Source organism: Sus scrofa, chromosome 13, assembly GCF_054392235.1.
Source record: "Sus scrofa isolate SSC_HxYL_T2T_F1_AM1 chromosome 13, Sscrofa_HxYL_maternal_Yorkshire_Landrace_v2.0, whole genome shotgun sequence".
In the NCBI taxonomy this organism is placed as follows: Eukaryota; Metazoa; Chordata; class Mammalia; order Artiodactyla; family Suidae; genus Sus; species Sus scrofa.
Window position 1 is genome coordinate 105,336,947 of NC_139395.1, and position 15,318 is coordinate 105,352,264.

General features: G+C 37.6%; 1 long non-coding RNA gene across 2 annotated transcripts in view; it reads left to right on the top strand.

Annotated features, from left to right (window-relative positions):
• LOC106508818 (uncharacterized) overlaps window positions 1-9,748 on the top strand; it is a 56,448-nt gene extending 46,700 nt beyond the window's left edge. For both annotated transcript variants that reach the window (XR_014824190.1, XR_001305891.3), the window contains 2 exons: window positions 1,055-1,202; window positions 7,690-9,748. This is a non-coding gene — a long non-coding RNA (uncharacterized LOC106508818). The remainder of the gene's footprint in view (window positions 1-1,054; window positions 1,203-7,689) is intronic.
• Window positions 9,749-15,318: the final 5,570 nt, after the last annotated feature.

Here is a 15,318-nt window from a genome sequence, read left to right on the forward strand (position 1 = left end):
GTGTTCCCTGTGTTTTACAGTAGGAATTTGCTGTTTATCTGTTTTATATATAGTAGTTTATCTGCTAATCTCAAACGCCTAATTTACCCCTCACCCATTCCCATTCCCCTTTCTTAACCATAAATTTGTTTTCTATGTCTGTGAATCTGTTTCTGTTTTGTAAATAAGTTCATTTGTATTATATTTTAGATTCCGCATATCAGTGATATCATATGATATTTGTCTTTCTCTGCCTGACTACTTCACTTAATATGATAATTTCTAGGTCCATCCATGCCGCTGCAAATGGCATTAGGAAATAGTATTTTAAAAGCATGGTCTCTACCTTGAGGAAGTTCACTTAATCAGGAAGAAAAAATATTGTTTGCTGGCTAGATGTGTGATTAATTGTAATGACTCACACTTCTATTCTGAGCTCTGCCAGTCTACCCTGGGTAACCCTGGGCAAATCATTTCAATCTCTTCATGCCTCAGTTTTCTCATCTGTAAAATAGAACTAAGAATACTAGCCTTCCCCAGCCATTCAATGAGAACTAATTAATGCTTGAGATCCTCAGATGAAAGACTCTCTAGATGTACAGATTGCTTTTACACAAACAATAAAACTGCATCTATACACAGCTGGGCATGACTCACATGAGAAGAGACAAATTCCTGTAAGCTCTGCATCCTGTCAGCCCCTTGATGGTGTAGGGCTTAGACTGTGTCCAGCAGAAATATAATGTAATTTTAAGTTTTCTGCTTGCCTAATTAAAAACATAAAAGAGGGAGATCTCATATGGCTCAGAGGATTAAGGATCCGGCATTTTCACTGCAGAAGCTCTAGTCACAGCTGTAGCAGAGGTTCAGTCCCTAGCCTAGGAACTTCCACTTGCCATAGGCATGCCCAAAAAAGAAGACAAAAAAGACAACAACCACCAAAGGAACAACAAAATTTTTTAATAATTTATTTGATTTAGCCTGATACATCCGAAATAACATTTCAACCTATAATTCATGTAAGCAAGTTATTTTACATTCTTTTACATTCGTTTTCTTTCTTTCTTTTTTTTAGCTAAGCCACTGAAATCTGGCATGTGTTTTGCACTCACAGTACCTCTCAATTTGGAGCAACCAAGTTTCAATTGCTCACCAGTCACATGTGACGAATGGCTCCATACTGAAGAGTTCAATCTAGTAGCCCCTGCAGCTCCAGATTGTATGTAAGTAATGTCCATTGCTTCATGCAACTTTTGTTTCTCTTAGGTTAGAGGTCAACACAAATATGATCCATTTCCATCCTCTGTACTGTTGGGTTTCATAGAGAATGATGCTACAAAATCTCTGCTTTTAATAGCACTCAGTAGATTAGCAAGATGGTAATGGAAGGTGCCCCAGAAAAAAATAAATAAATCCTTCCTACTTCTCTCATCCTCACAAAGGGATGTCTTGAGACGTGTGGGGGCAAGTTCCCTGTGCTTCCTACCACGATCTCTAGAATACACTTGGCATCCCACAGAGAGCACTCAGCATCACCACCAAGTATCCACTTAAAAACTTTCAGTCAAATTTAAATGATTCCCAGTAACTTTGATGAGAAGTTGAGGTACAATTAAAGAAAAATAAATCTGTTTGGAGTTCCTGTGGTGACTCAGCGGAAATGAATCCGACTAGGAACTATGAGGTTGTGGGTTCAATCCCTGGCCTCAGTCAGTGGGTTAAGGATCCGGCATTTCTATAAGCTGTGGTGTAGGTCACAGATATGGCTCAGATCTGGCTGTGGCTATGGTGTAGGCCGGCAGCTGTAGCTCCGATTCAACCCCTAGACTGGGAACCTCCATCTACCTCGGTGCGACTCTAAAAAGCAAAAAAAAAAAACTGTTTGTTTTGTTTCATTTCATCTCTTTGGAAAGAAATTATTATTGGATTTTTCTTTGGGTTTGTTGATTAGTTGTTTTCTTTGGCTTGATTATATATATAATATATATATAATCTCATATATATTATATTATCTCATATATATTATATTACATTAATATATTATATTACATTAATATATTATATTACATTAATATATTATAATATTATATGATATATATTATAATATATATCATCTCTCTATACAGAGAGAGTGAGAGAGAGAATTACATAAAATTAGGGGCCTAAACTGATCTTACTTTTAAACTTTAAATTGACTTGCTTTAGACAAATCCTAACTCAAAAACTACAAAGATTTTTTTCAAAGTCACTTTGAAACAGCCAAGCCACAATGTAACATTACATAATGGCTTGCATAAGGCAAAATGCTCAAGAAAAAATATGCCTTATGTGGTCACGTTGGTCATTTCACTCTTCCCACTGATCTTTGGGAAACTCTAACTTTTCTTTCTTATCTCCAAATTTCACATTGAAACCTTTAGTTTCCACCTAAACCCCAGTCTTAAATTTGCCCCAGGATTCTGCCTAGTACCTTGCCCTAAGCACATTCTCTGTGATCCTCTTCACACAAATTGCTGCATGATCTTGAGTCTTTTCAAGTCGACCTCAGGTCATCAGATGTTTATTGAACATCTACCAGGGGCAAAATCTTGTACAGGGCACTGCAGGGAACCTGAATATGATGAAGGACCTGCCCTCAAGCTGCCTATATCTAAAAGGAGTAGTAGAAAACATACATTATGAAAGGGGGCAGAAGAGCTGACTCGAAGAAGTTCAAAGAATCCTTTATAAAAGAGAGTTTTAGGCAGCTCAGGCTGCCATAACAAAATAGACTGGGTGGCTTAAACATCAAAAAATTACTTTCTCACAGTACTGGAAGCTAGAAGTCCTAGCTCAAGGTCCAGTAGCATTGGTTCCCCTGGTGAGATCTCTCTTCTCACCTTGTAGAAGGCTGCCTTCTTGCTGGGTGCTCACATGGCCTTTACTTAACATGCATGGAGAGAGAATGCAAGCTCCATGGTGTCTCTTATAAGGGAACTAATCCCACAGACCAGCAGCCCACACTCATGATCTCAAATCTAATTACTTCTCAAAGGCACGATCTGTAATACCATCACATTAGGGGTTAAAACTTCAACATTTGAATTTGGAGGGGACATAAACATTCATTCCATAACAAAAAGGTCTCAAGAGTAAAAAGACCCTATCCAGTGGCTTCATCAGCAAAGATTTTATGATGGAAGTTGCACCTGACATAACTATAAAGATGCCCACCATTCTGAGCACTAGCAGAAGTCATGCATCATGAGCCAAAAAGATGAAATAACTTTTGTACATCAGTGCACTATTTCTGGCCAATGAGTCTGTTACCCTGGCATGCAACTCATGTGGCCTTCATCTCTCCTTCTTGAGCTCCAGGCCTGTATGTCCACCTACCCACTGGACATCTCTGCCTTTATGACCCATGGCTATTTAAGAGTTGATATCTCCAAAACAGAATTTTTTATCTTCCACCACCCAACTTCTCCATGCTCCTGCCTTCCCCAACATTTTTGGTACCAACACCCTCCACTAAGTCCTTCAAGCTAGCAACCTCCTCCCTCCTCACCCCTAAATCTAATCAACTACACTGTCAGGTTCACTCCTTATCCTTCTCATCCCATCCCCTCCTCACAATTTCCACTGACTATAATTTAGACTATCAATATCTGCCTTTGCTTTTTTTTTTTTTTTTTCTTTTTAGGGTCACACTCAAGGCATATGGAGGTTCCCAGGCTAGGGGTCGAATCAGAGCTACAGCTGCCAGCCTATTCCACAGCCACAGCAACTCAGGATCCTATCCATGTCTACAACCTACACCACAGCTTACAGCAGCCCCAGATCCTTAACCCACTGAATGAGGCTAGGGATCAAACCTGCAACCTCATGGTTTCTAGTTGGATTTGTTTCCACTGTGCCGCAATGGGAACTCCTCAATATCTTTCTTTTAAAATACTGAAATATAATCATTATTATATTTTAACAATAATAGCTAGCATGTATGGAGAGCTTTCTATATGGCAGGCTCTCCCCTGAGTACTTTACAGGTATTGTTTCCTTTAAACTTCACAGTTGTTGTGATTTGCATTTCAAAGATGAGGAAACCAGGTAAACGGAGAGGCTAAGTTTGCCCTGACAAGCAGCTGCTAAACTGGAGAAGCAAGGCTGAATCCCAACAGCCTGAATCCAGAACTTGCCTGCATTATGACCCTAATGTATTCTACCTTCTTAGTGGTGGACTCTATCCTGCCAGACAACTCACCATCAAGTCTTCCTCCATACCATTGCCAAAATGATCTGTCCAAATGCAAACCTAATGTTCTCATCTCCTGGCTTCAATATCTTCAATAACTCCCATTTCCTATTGGATAAAACTCATGGGACCCAGGGCCACAATGCCCTCCAGACAGTGGCTCTGTCTTTGTCTCCAGTTTTGTCTACTTTTGCTTCCTCATGTCACTCTTTTTACACTAGCACTTCTAAATATTTACTGTTCTCAGCAAATACCTTTCCTTCCATGTCTCCAAGATGACCCATGTTCTTTTCCCTTTTCAGAGAATATCTTTTTTCATCAATTCTCTGCGTTCCTTCCCCTTCAAACTCTGATGCATTCTTTATATCTCAGTTTGAACAGAGCTTCCCCTCAAGGAAGCAAGCCAGTTAGTTAAAAATCATTTGCTGAAAGGGAATTCCTGAATGATTACTTTGTCAAGTGACCAATTTACCAAACTTATCAAAAGATCTAAGCTATTTAGAAAGTTTACAATTTATCTTGGATGGAATGGTTTCTACCCTTCTGAAGATTTCTGTGGGTTCTAGTTAGCCAGGTTAATCAGCTGAATCCAGGATGCTGACCTGCAGATTTTTCCTTCTTTCTCTCTGGGGTTTCTGTGGTCATATCCACAGTTGATTCATACATAAGCAATCATTTAATGTGTCTGAGATCTCTAGAGGACTGTGAGGTCCATAAGGGTCTAGCTCTGTGTTTTTATCTCTTGTCCCCGTACCCAGTGGAATATGGAATATGGTAACACTTTAACAAATATCATATTAAGCTGAATCTTAATAGTCAACAAATGAGCACTTTTATGAACTACTTCCTTTCACCCATAAGGAAAAAGTAAATTATTAAACAAAATGAAATATACATTTTAGAAACTTAGAAGTCCTAGAATATGTATATTTAGTCCTATTTCTAAAATATTGGGGCCCACCTTGAATACAAATGGAGGGCCACATACCTCCCATATGCAAAATATTTTGAAGCTATTAAAGTTATAAAACTATTAAATTAAATGTATTCTACCTTTTTCGGAGTAAAAAAAAAAAAAGAGTATCTGAAAAGCAGGATTGAATTTAGAATTTTCAATGGGGAGTTCCTGTTGTGGCTCAGGGGGTTAAGAACCTGATATAGTGTCTGCGAGGATGCAGGTTCAATCCTGGCCTTGTTCAGTGGGTTAAAGACACAGCGTTGCTGCAAGTTGTGGTGTAGATCACAGATGTGGCTTAGATATGGCCATTACTAAGGCTGTGGCACAGACCTCAGCTGTAGCTCCAATTCAACCCCTAGCACGGGAACTGCCACGTGCTGCAGGTGCAGCCATAAAAAGAAAAAAAAAGAGTTCTCAATGGTAGTGGGGAGATATTCAACCCCAGATCCTGGCCCTTGATTACTGGTCCTAAGCCTGTAGTCTATACTTTTTTCTGCCCCCAACTCTGTGAAATCTCTCACACACACACTCACACACTCATGTGGACATCCAGCCACCTCAAACAGCTGGCCTTGGCTAATTTTCGATGCCATATCAGCCACCTCAAACAGCTGGCCCTTGGCTAATTTTTGATGCCACAGTGGTGGAGCCCGCTCGCCCCAGGAGACCAGGCTCTGGAGGGAGCTGAAATCTTTGGGCAATGAATTCCCAGTCCCATATAACTGGAATCCCCTTGGCTCACAGTCATTAAATACTATGTTGGAGATTAAAATGTATTTATGGTATATTAAGTATTAAAAGCAGGGTTTGAAGGTCTTAAAATATGTCTGATAATCTATTTTTGTAAAAAATTAAAAACATCTATAAAGGTACATAGAAAAAAATCTAAAGAAGCATATAAAAAATTTATTATGGTTGTTATTATCTCTAGGTGCTGGGATCAAGTATGCTTTTTTTTTCTTTTTACCTATTTGTATTTTATGTTTCCACTGTGAACATACATTATTTATGTCATTTTTAAAATAGTAAAAGTTAAAATCAAAAACATTTAAAGAAATAATATACTTAACAGTGAGATAATTTCTACACTGTGTAACTGAAACATGATATTTTTTAAAACCTCAGAAATTTAGTACTTCCTATCCAGAAATAGCAGAGGATTTATAAAATATACCAGAGAACACACTGGCTAGTGAGGAAAATGCATGAAGCTATTGAGAGCCTCATATTTACAGACATGCACTCATGAGGTTATGAATGTATACATTTATACTAAGTCATATAAAAATACTCAAAGTATACAGTGCATATGTGTTCATCCTGGTGCCCAGAATTCTCTGGACAGAGAAGTACTCTGTTCTCCATAGCGCCTGTTACTAGCTCACTGTCTGAATGTGGGCAAACTTCTGTGGGCTCCAAACAGTGGAGTCAGGATATTAAACTAGTCATTAGCAAGATACTTGTGGTCTCACAGAACAACCATCTATCTGACTAATATTACAGGACTAATACAAGAAAGGTATTATTTGTTAATATATCCAAGTACTTTTAAGGGTGTGTATGTGTGTGTGTGCACACACACCATACCCTACATACATATGCAAATTACAAATGGAGCCTGGCATTTCAATAAACTTAGATATTGTTTGACTTTTTCCATTGAGAGTAAACTTCTGCCTAGAGATGGAACCAGAACAATCATCATATAAATTTTCAACAGTCTCTGAATAATAAATTGACCCAAATATTCCCACAAAGTTTCAAGCTATAAATTAATTCTAAACTAAGCTTCTCTGAACTTATTTGTAAGAGTTAGTTTAAAATTAGCATTTCTTGCCATTTGTAATAAATAAGTGTTACATATAAACAAGAATGTGACATTTCTATTTTCAAGGGATTCTATCTAGACCATAAATATTCACTCCAGGATAAACATATGGGGGAAAAAAACAAAAAAAAAAACCCATTCCCAAAAGAACTGCTTATTTTCTTCATTTTCTGAAAAAACCAATCTGTACAAAAAATGAGAAAGTATTATCCACTCAGAAAGTTTATACATTGTGTTATCAAGTTTGCTTCTCACAGTGCTAAAATAGAGATATAATTGCCTTTATGAGCTACAAAATAGCAAGTGAGAAATAGAAAAAAAAAACATTCTATGGTGAAAGAGAATGAAAAACATTGAACATATTGCCATAACAGGCCATGTTCACTGTCAAAATCATGTATCTATTCATTATATTTACTTGTCTAGACATTTCTCTACTGATTGTACGAATGCATCCTAAAGGCTGGGCATTTGGAACATTAGAGTGTGTGTGTGTATGGGTGTGTGTGTACATTTGGAATCAATATTAAATTTGGTAGCTGAGTTTACGGAATAGCCTCAGTAGCCTATACTTAACCTATAACAGAATGCACTAGCCTTGGAAACTCACCATGATCATTACCATGGGGAAATGCATTCCAAAGCATAGCTCAGGAAAGCATTTAATCATCCTCTCTTCCCACTTTTTTGCAGTTTTAGATGCAAGAAGAAAGAAGCATAGTGGTTGAGAACTGCTTCTGGCACCCTAGGGTTAGAGGTGGTCGAGCTCTCTGTTTATTATGCTTTGTTTGTCTAATTATGAGAGAAGTGTATGTCCATTTCTATAAAAATCAACAATGCATAATGTAAAAGTTTCTGTACAGCAAAGGAAACCCTAAACAAAACAAAAAGACAATCCACAGAATGGGAGAAAATATTTGCAAATGAATCGACTGACAAGGGATTAATCTCCAAAATTTATAAACATATTCTGCAGTTCCATACCAAAAAAAAAAAAAAAAAAAAAACCCAATCAAAAAATGGGCAGAAGATCTAAACAGACAATTCTCCAAAGAAGACATACGGATAGCTAAAAAACACACGAAAAGATGTTCAACATCACTCATTACTCGAGAAATGCAAATCAAAACCACTCTGATGTATCACCTTACACTGGCCAGATGGCCATCATCAAAACGTCTACAAACAATAAATGCTAGAGAGGGTGTGGAAAAAAAGGAACCCTATTACACTGTTGGTGGGATTGTAAATTGGTGCAACCACTGTGGAAAACAGAATGGAGATTCCTCAGAAAACTAAACATAGGACCATCATTGGATCCAGCAATCCCACTCCTGGGCATCTATCCAGAGAAAACCACGACTCACAAAGACACATGTACTCTGATGTTCATTGCAGCACTATTTACAATAGCCAAGACATGGAAACAACCTAAATGTCCATCGACAGAGGCATGGATCAAGAAGAAGTGGTACATATACACAAATGGCTATCACTCAGCCATTAAAAGGAATGAAATGCCGGCATTTTTTGCAACATGGATGGACCTAGAAATTATCATGCTAAGTGAAGTCAGTCAGACAATGAGACACCAACATCAAATGCTATCATTACATGTGGAATCTGAAAAAAGGACATAATGAACTTTTTTGCAGAACAGATACAGACTCACAAATTTTGAAAAACTTATGGTTTCTAAATGAGACAGGTTGGGGATGGGGGGATGCACTGGGGGTTTGGGATGGAAATGCTTAATGATCATTGTACAACTATAAATGTACTATGTCCATTGAGTAATTTTTTTAAAATGAAAAAAAAATGCATAACATGGAACTTAAGAAGTGAACATCTGCCATGATCCTATTCTTCAGTCATATGCACACTAACATTTTGGTGCATAGTCATCATGCACTTTTTATGCAATTGTTTATGAGTGTTGGTATCTTAACATTAAAAAAAAAATCTATCGTATCTTACACAGTATTCTGCCAATAGGTACATGAAAAAATATTCAATATCATTAGCTGTTAAGAAAATGCAAATCAAAATCACAGTGCAATACCACCTCATACTCAGGAGAATGGTGATCACTGAGAAGACATAATAATAAGTACATACTGGTATGGATATTATTATGGCTAGTGGTGGAAACGTACATACATCACTGTGGAAAATAGTTTAATAGTTCCTCAAAGGGTTGAAGTAGGGTTGTCATATGACCCAGAAATCCTACCTCTAAATTATACTCAAGAGCAATAAAAACATATGTCTATACCGAACTTGTATACAAAGTTCAAAGCTGCATTATTCACAAAGCAACCAAAAGGTGGAAACAGCCCAAATGTCCATCAACTGGTAAATGTTTAAGTATAATGTAGTATATCCATATAATGGAATATTTTTTGGCAATAAAAAGAAATGAAGTTCTGATATATGCTACAACATGAATAGCTCTTGAAAACATCATGCAAAGAAGCCAGACACAAAAGGCTGCATCTTGTATGATTCCATTTACATGAGACATCCAAAATAGGCAAATTCATAGGAAAGAAAGTAGCAATTAGTTGGGGGGAGGAGAAATGAGAAGTGAAAACTAATTGGTATGGGGTTTCTTTTGGGGGTGATGAAAAAGATCTGAAATTGGTAGAAATTTGCAAGTCTGCAAATATACTAAAAACTACTGAATTGTGTACTTTAAAAAGGTGAATTTTATGCTATGTGAATTATATATCAATAAAATGTTACTAAACTATATATTAGCTATGTGACCTTAGGTTATTTAATTTCTGAGTCATACTTTCTTATCTCTACACTGTTCTGTGAGGGTTTATTTATATAAGTTTAATAAATATTGATATATAATCACTGTTATGTATATAATCACTGATATTTATGCACATATACATATATAATCACTATTTTAAGTGATATCTACCACTCCTTATATTTATACATGTATATATATGCATTTATTTTTATATATCCACTTAACACCATGCCAGGCACAGAGCAGAGAGCAATAGCTATTTCAGTAAATTCTTTATGCTACAGCAAATTTCCTTTTCAATATTGTTTTTATGAATCTTTTTTTTTTTTTTATTGTCTTTTTTGGCTGCACCACAACATGGAGTTCCCAGGCCAGGGGTCATATCCGAGCAGCTGTTGCAACCTAAGTCGTGGCTGTGGCAATGCCAGATCCTCAACCCACTGTGCTGGGCTGGGGATCTTCTCTGGGCACTCCAGAGATGCCACTGATGCTGCTGCACCACAGCAGGAACTCCTTATATATTTTTTCAATAAAAAATATCTCACCATTCTCCTCCATATAATTTCTCCATTTATATTTGAAAATCGTAATTATTAAGCTACTCCTTGATCACCTCTCTTGATAAATAAACCGAGATTCATAACACTTACCTGACAGGTGGTTTTACATTTGTCTGCTTGATTTCATTAATGTTCGCCTTGTACTAAATCATTCCAAAAAGGCAGGGCCCATGGCTGTTTTTGTTCAAGCCTGAATCATGAGTGCTAGCCCAAGACCAGACACCTGTTAGAGTTTAAGAAATAGTTGTTGAATGAATGGATGGAGGGATGGATAGATATTATATGTGCTCAGTGAGTGGCTTTCCTGTAAATGGGTGGTTTTCAGCAAAGGTTGGGGTGTGGAGAGAAGGCAGGTTGTCATGCAGGATATGGGTTATCATATCTAAATCACCTGGGGCGATTTTTTTAAAGTTACCTGACACCTTCTCCACAAGGCATGCCATATCAGAGTTTACAGTGTGCTACTTTGGGGGCAGGAAGGCCCACTCCACCCAAAATACACCTCATACAACCAGTCACTGATGACAGAAATTTCTCTAACAGGACATGAAAGTTTTCATTCATAATCATCGATAAAGGTTAAGGTACAAATACCTTTGGCCACTATGATGTGATAGAAATACCACTGACTAGACCAGGAGTCAACAAAGCTGGTCTTTAGATCTGCCTTGATTTTGGCTCTGGGTTTGTGACAGGAAAGGGAGGGAGAGGGATCAGTGGGCAAGCTGCTGAGTATCCAAAGAAACAGAGCACAAGCAGGGGACTATTACAAATGGAATAATTTGTCTAAGTCTTCACCTTCTTCATAATGTTGCTAGTGTCAAGCCTACTTTCTTTTGGGCCCATGTGCTTTCTGTTCTCAGAGGAAGAGCTCATAAATCATACTGCCCAGGTTTAAGGCCTGCCTTGGCAATGGGGATCTGACCACTGGTCTACCCCGTAATGCTTCCACACATACGCTGGAAGAATAGTGTCTTGTCTACCTCATTCTTATTTTCCAACGTGTATTAATTGTTTTTATTTTATTTTTTTAATTTTATTGGGGTATAGTTGGTTTATAATGTTGTATTATCTTCAGGTTTACAGCAAAGAGAATTAGATAGATAGATGATAGATAGATAGATAGATAGATAGATAGATAGATAGATAGATAGATAGATAGATGTATCCATTCTCTTTTCCCATATAATTTATTGTAGAACATTGAGCCTATTTCCTTGTGCTATACGTATGTCCTTGTTAGTTATCTATTCCATATATAGTGGTGTGTATGTTGTTTTTAACAGAGCCCAAATTGCTAGCTCATGTTCACCTTTGATGCAGCCTGATTCTCAAGGTCCTCTGTTGTATTCAAACACTATTTTTAACTTTTTAAACTGTAAAATATAACACTTATTTTGCATGGAATACAAATGTGTAATTTAATGGTAATTATGAAGTCAATGTCTATGTAACTAATATACAGGTTACCTTATACATTGCATACATACATATACATTATACATATATAAAGTGTTACATTAATTTATTAAATGTGCATTAAACCTCAATGAGAATGATTTTTAATGGAAAAACAAAGAGAAATAATACATCATAAACTCCTCAGAAAGTCCCCATTCATGGTCCCTTTCTAAACACGACTCTTACCTTCCTCCCTAAAGAAATCATTATTCTGACTTTTATGGTATTCACTATTTCTTACTTTTCTTAGTGAATTTACCACTTAAATATTCCTAACTTAAAAATAGTTAAATTTTGTCTGCTTTTGAACTCTCCATAAGTAGAATCATATAATCTTTGCTCCTTTGTGCTGGATCTCTTCTGTTTGATTATTTTTTTTTTTTTTTTTTTAGGATTTATCCACATTATTGCCTGTAACTCTAGTTTTTCTTTTTTTTATGTAGATATAGCATTCCAGTGAATGAATGTTCTGTAATTTGTTTATATATTCTACTGTGGATGGATCCTTGGGTTGTTTCCAGTTTCAGGCCATCATGAGTAATACTGCTATGACATTCATGTCCATGTCTTTCTGCATCCATGTATATCTATTTCTGTTGCATGTTAGTCTAGGAGTAAAATTTTAATAACTTATCTGGTGGTATGTGTATCTTCAGCTTTATTACATAATGTCAAACCACTTTCTGAAACGGCTATCAATTTACTTTCTGATATCTGGTGTTTGTAATTCTCAATATCTGTTACTGTCAGACTATTTCATTTTAGTTGATCTGGTGAGAAGTAAAATCTCATCTTAATATGCATTCCTACACCATTTGGGGGTGTAGTTTCTTTCCTAGTATTTGCTCTTCCTTCATATTTTCTGATGATTTCTTTCCTACCCACCATCATGATTTCATCATCTATTCCTGTGTGGCAAATTATACCCCAAATGAGTGGATTAAAACAATCAACTTTATTATCTCACATTCTCATTTGCATAGCTCTCGGGAATCCCAGAGTGCCTTAGCAGGGTGGTTTTGGCTTAGGGTCTCTCCTACAGTTGCAGTCATCTGAAAGCTTATCTGTGGATGGAAGATTCACTTCTAGGTGTCCACTCATGCTCCTTGCAAGAGAGTGCTGGGCATTGGAAGAGGGCCCTCAGTTCCTCTCCACATGGAGCCTCCATAGGGCTGCTTGAGTGTCCTCGTTACATGGCAGCTCAATTTCCCCAAAGTGAGTGATGAGAGACAGAGACAGAGACAGAGAGACAGAGAGAGAGAGAGCGCAAAGAGGAAATCATGATGACTTTTATAATCTGGTCTTGGAAGTCACTTCTGCCATTTTGTATTCATTAGTAGAGAGGCACTAAGTATAGCCTATACACAAGGAGAGGGGAAGCAGCCTCCATTTCTTGAAGGATGAAGTACCAAAGATCTTGGGATATATTTTCAAATCACTATAAAACGCAATTTAAAATTTCTTGATTTTCACCATTTGGCAAGCACCAAAGTAATCGTTATCAGGCACCAATGGATGTTAAAAGAACTGAGTGAAAGTTTGATTAAAAAACAAAAAAAAAGGAGTTCCCACTGTAGCACAGCAGGATAGGTGGTGTCTCTGCAGCTTCAGGACACAGGTTCGATCCCTGGCCCAGTACAGTGGGTTAAAGGATCCAGCATTACTGCAGCTTCAGCATTAGTCGCAACCATGAGTCAGATCTGATCCCTGGCCTGGGAAATCCATAGGCCACGAGGTGGCCAAAAAAATAAATAAAAATAAAAAATAAATTAACAATCAAGAAATGTGCATGGCCTCAGAAGTATCTTCTCATAAGATAACATACTAATCACAAAAGGAATCATGATAATAACTATACAATGGAAAGACTTAGGAAATATGACCTTGACCAAGTTATCAAAATTAACATCGTCAACAATGAGACATATCATGTGACTTTCAACGTGATGCATTTTCAGTGACATTCTTGCCAAAACTGCATAACTTAAATTTAATCATGAGGGAACATCAGATAAGCTAAGCCCAAGTTGGCAAACATTCTGCAAAAAAAAAGAAAAAAAAAAAAACTGGCTAGTACTCTTCAATAGTATCAAGGTCATAAAAGACAACGGGTTGAAAATTTGCCCCAGATTAAAGGGGACAGAGACTAAGGAAACATAACAACTAAAAATAAGGTGTGGAGTTCCCACTGTGGCACAGCAGGTTAAAGATCTCACATTACCATAGCTGTGGTGTAGGTCTCAGCTGCTGCTCAGATTCAATCCCTAGCCCAAGAACTTCCATATGTCATGGGAGTGGCCAAAAAAGAAAAAGTAAATATAAGGTGTGAGTTTAGACCAGAAAAAATACACTAATCAGACAACTGGTGAAATTTGAATCAAGTTGTTAGATTAGTGTAAAGTATTAGATCAATCTTAATGTCCTGATTTTCATAACTGTACTGTGGTTAAATAAAAGGTTAACATTTAATAAAGTAAATAAAATGGTAACATTTGAGGAAGCTGGGTGAAAAGTACATAAGAATTCCTTGTATTCATTTTGTAACTTTTTAGTAAACCTGAAATCCTTCAAAATGAAAACAAACACTAAAAATTATTATAAAGGGAGTTCCTGTCGTGGCTCAGTGGAAACAAATCTGACTAGCATCCATGAGGACGCAGGTTCAATCCCTGGGCTCTCTCAGTGGGTTAGGGATCCGGTGTTGCCATGAACTGTGGTGTAGGTTGCAGACTGCTCAGATCTGGTGTTGCGGTGGCTGTGGTATAGGCCAGTGGCTACAGCTCCAATTCAACCCCTAGCCTGGGAATTTCCAAATGCCATGGGTGTTGCCCTAAAAAGACAAAAAAAAAATTATTATAAAAATATATATCCAGGAGTTCCCGTCGTGGTGCAGCAGAAACGAATCCGACTAGAAACCATGAGGTTGCGGGTTCCATTCCTGGCCTCGCTCAGTGGGTTAAGGATCCGGCTTTGCCGTGAGCTGTGGTGTAGGTCGCAGACGCGGCAGATGCAGCTCGGATCTGGCATTGCTGTGGCTGTGGCGTAGGCCAGTGGCAACAGCTCCGATTAGACCCCTAGACTGGAAACCTCCATATGCTGCGGGTGCAACCCTAAAAAGACAAAAGACAATATATATATATATATATCCAATTAAAAAAAAGGTCAATGGAAAACAATATGAGTGGTATAGTCACTAGTCTCTAACAGAAGTAGCTACTGAAGAGAACCACAGTCGTTTTCTCCTCTCACAGGCCTCCCTCTCTCCCTGCTTCTAGAGCTGCTATGCCCTCCTGATGAATTCCACAACAGCTGCCTGTCCAGAATATATATCTTATCATGTCAATTTCCTGCTTAAGCCCTGTCAATGGCTTCTTATATCTTAGAATAAATCCATCTTTCCTAGCAAGAAATCCCACACGAATCCTCGGCCATAACTCTGTGGAACTGAATACATTCCCTAAGACATGCCAGGGGTCTCCCACCTCCAGGCCTTTGTCTATACTATTCCTTCATCTTTTCTGGAAAAGTCCTGAT